We start from the raw sequence: 4105 nt of genomic DNA on the forward strand, positions 1-4105 counted from the left end.
TTTTTTTTTTTTTTTTTTGAGATGGTGTTTCACTCTTGTTGCCCAGGCTGGCGTGCAATGGCGTGATCTCAACTCACTGCAACCTCTGTCTCCCGGGTTGAAGAGATTCTCCTGCCTCAGCCTCCCAAGTAGCTGGAATTACAGGCTTCCACCACCATGCCCAGCTAATTGTTTTTATTTTTAGTAGAAACGGAATTTCACCATGTTGGCCAAGCTGGTCTCGAACTCCTGACCTCAGGTGATCCACCTGCCTCAGCCTCTCAAAGTGCTGGAATTACAGGCATGAGCCACCGTGCCCAGCCCATTTGCTTTCTAAATTATTTCTACCATTGTTTTTTGCTAGTTAGGTATATCTTTATTAGTGATAGTTTTACATTTCCCCCCGTATCACATGGGTTTTTAAGACAATGATGGAGGCTTACCCTGGATTAAACTATCCCCAGGCAGCCCACAGGGAAGACAGAACACAGGTTGCCTGTGAGCCTGAGGCCCATCCCCCACCCTAGCGTTGAGGCTGCACTATGTTTTAAAATTACCTGAGTATATTTATATATTAGTGTTCTTTTCTATTTTAAAAATGCTTTCCCATTGTGCTTGGCTCACTGGGGCAGTGCTGTTCTCCTGGTTGTGCCGATAGGCTTTTCAATCAAAAACAAGAAAAAAAAAACAACAAAAAACCCACATTTCTATTTCTTTATATATCTCTGCTTTTCTGGAAAATAAATATTTGTTGAATTGAATTGGGAAAATTTTGAGAAAATGTTTTGTACCTTGTGTGTTCTGCTGTTATTGTTGTTAAATAAGTGCTTTCAGTGACAGGCCTTTCGTTCTGGAAAGGGGGTTTTTGTGTTTGGGAGGGGAGATATTCTACATCCAGGGGGCTATGTTAGGTGTTTTGGAGTGGGAGTCAATGCCTGCAAGCCAGCGATGGCCACTGCTTTCTCATCTTTCCCTCTTCTCTCTTTCTTCTCTCCCACCAGGTTTCTGCCCCAAATTCACACACTCCCTCCTATCACCAAAGCCACCTGCCACCGCTGGCCTCCTGCATGCTGTGGGAAGAGAGCAGGGCAGACGACATTGCCTCCCTTGACTCCAGTGGCACGGGTTTGTGAGTCCATGGGGCGCAGATGTCCAGGGAACCATCTGACGCAATGTGAGGGCAAGGTGATGCAGTGGCATCCCCCCTTGAGATGAGAGAAAGCTGTTCTGGGCTTCCAGTGATTGGCAGCTGAGGTCATTCCTTTGCCCACACCCCTGCCCCAAGGCTGTTCCAGTGCCCCAAGTTCACCTCAAGGGTCACTGCATAGCAGAAGTGAGTTTTACTTAGGTTGAGACACTCACATATAGGGAATGCAGAATAAATCCCATCCCTTCCTCAGCCAGCAGGGGCAAGACCCCGAGAAGGAAGACATCACGTGGGGACAGACCAACCTCAGGGGCCTCTCACAGGGCCCTCCCCATCATCACTCACCTCTCTATTCAGCAAACACTCAATGAGACAACCATGGACCCTAGGGATGCAACGGTGAAGGAGACGCAGCCCTTCAACACCTGGCAGGGCAGAGACACTTCAACAGCCCCAGTGGACAGTGTGATGGTAGGGAAGCCCAGCATGCGACACCTGCACTCAGGAGGGACAGCTGACAGGTGGCTGACCTTTTTTTCTTTCTTTCTTTTCTTTCTTTTTTTTTTTTTTAGACGGAGTCTCGCTCGGTCACCTCTGTCACCCAGGCTGGAGTACAAGGGCACGATCTCAGCTCACTGCAATCTCCGCCTCCCGGATTCAAGTGATTTTCCTGCCTCAACCTCCCGAGTAGCTGGGATTACAGGCATGCACCACCACGCCTGGCTAATTTCTGTATTTTTAGTAGAGATGGGGTTTCACTGTGTTGGTCAGGCTGGTCTCAAACTCTTGATCTCGTGATCCGCTGGCCTCAGCCTCCCAAAGTGTGGGATTACAGGCATGAGCCACCATTCCCGGCCAGCTGACCTTTCTTAACAGATATGTAGGTCTTGTTGGGTGCAGTGGCTCACACCTATAATCCCAACATTTTTTGGTAGGCTGAGGTGGGCAGATCGCTTGAGCCCAGGAGTTTGAGACCAGCCTTGGCAACATGATGAAACCCTGTACCTACAAAAAATACAAAAATTAGCCAGGCATGGTGGTGCAAACATGTGGTCCCAGCTACTAGGGAGGCTGATGTGGGAGGATTGCTTGAGACTGGCAGGTCAAGGCTGTAGTGAACTGTCGTCGCACCACTGCACTCCAGCCTGGGCAACAGAGCAAGACCCTGTCTCAAAAAAAAAAAAAGAAAAAAAAAAGGGTGTGTAGGTCTCAATCATCTCAACAACTGAAGAAGAGAAGCAGAAAAGGCATTCTAGGAGAAGGAACAATGTGTGAGACAGAATGACCGAAAAGCAACTTCAAGCTTCAAGTCCTGCAGAGTATGACAGGAAGCATGGGTGGCTGGGAAGCAAAGGCAGAAAATGAGAGCCACTGGGCTCATCTATTTATGCCAAGTACTGCTCTGTGTGCTGAGGGCACCATGCTGAGCAAGAGGGTGCTCCCTGCTCTCATAGAGCGTCCGTTCCAGTGGGGAAGACGGTAAAAACCAACCTAACAGAGTCATAAATGCTGTGCAGAAGATGACTGCGGAGGTGGGGGCATGGCAGCTGGAAGAATCTTTCCTCCTTCCTTCCTTCCTTCCTTCCTTCCTTCCTTCCTTCTTTTTCTTTCCTTTCCTTTCCCTTTCTTTCTTTCTTCTTTTCTTTTCTCCTCTCCTCTCTTCTCCTCTCCTCTCCTCTCCTCTCCTTTCCTTTCTTTCTTCTTTCCTTTCTTTCTTTTTTGACATGGAGTCTCACTCTGTTGCCTAGGCTGGAGTGCAGTGGTGTGATCTCAGCTCACTGCAAGCTCTGCCTCCCTGGTTCACGCCATTCTCCTGCCTCAGCCTCCTGCTCAGTCCCTGTAGCTGGGACTACAGGCACCTGTCACCACACCCAGCTAATTTTTTGTATTTTTTAGTAGAGATGGGGTTTTACTGTGTTAGCCAGGATTGTCTCGATCTCCTGACCATGTGATTCACCCTCCTAGACCTACCAAAATGCTGGCATTACAGGCATGAGCCACCGCGCCCGGCCTGCAGCTGGAAGAATCTTTCTAGGGAGAGTTGAGTGACAAGAAAGAGTTGGCCATGTGAAAATCAGGCATCCCAGGCAGAGGACACAGCTATCAAAAAGGTGCCAAGTGACACATGTTTAAGAATTTTTTTTTTTTTAATTGAGACCGGGTCTCACTCTGTCACCCAGGCTTGAGTACAGTGGTGCTATCTCAGCTTACTGCAACCTCCACCTCCTGGGTTCAAGCAATTCTCCAGCCTCAGCCTCCCAAGTAGCTGGAATTACAGGTGCACACCATCATGCAGCTAATTTTTGTATTTTTAGTAGAGACGGGGTTTCACCATGCTGGCCAGGCTGGTCTTGAACTCTTGACCTCAAGTGATCCACCTACCTCGGCCTCCCAAAGTGCTGGGATTACAGGTGTGAGCCATCATGCCTGTCCTGTTTAAGGACATTTTTATAGGGGAACTGCTTCAAAAGACCACCCCTCTGCCAAACTCCCACCTCTCTAGTCCCTTGAAAGAGTTACTGCTGCATAACAAATTACCCCAAAACTTAGTAGCATACACATGGTGGCAACATGGTGAGACCCTATCTCAACTAAAAGTGCAAAAATTAGCTGGGCATGGTGGCGCACACCTGTAGTCCTAGCTACTCAAGATGTTGAGGCACAAGAATCGCTTGAACCTGGAAGGTTGAGGTTGTGGTGAGCTGAGATTGTGCCACTGCACTGCAGCCTGGGCGACAAAGCAAGACCCTGTCTCAAAAAAAAAAAGAAAGAGAGAGAGAGAGAAGAAAGAAAGAAAGAAAGAGAGGGAGGGAGGGAGGAAGGAAGGAAGGAAGGAAGGAAGGAAGGAAGGAAGGAAGGAAGGAGGAAAGAAAGAAAGAAAACCAAAAAGGAAAAGGGCATTGCAGATGTGACTAAATTAAAAAATCTTGCATTAGCAGGTATGTGCAATGTCATTACAAGACTTTTTTTTTTTTTTTT

This window comes from Rhinopithecus bieti, unplaced genomic scaffold (genome assembly GCF_001698545.2).
Source record: "Rhinopithecus bieti isolate Rb0 unplaced genomic scaffold, ASM169854v2 scaffold_12049, whole genome shotgun sequence".
NCBI lineage: Eukaryota > Metazoa > Chordata > Mammalia > Primates > Cercopithecidae > Rhinopithecus > Rhinopithecus bieti.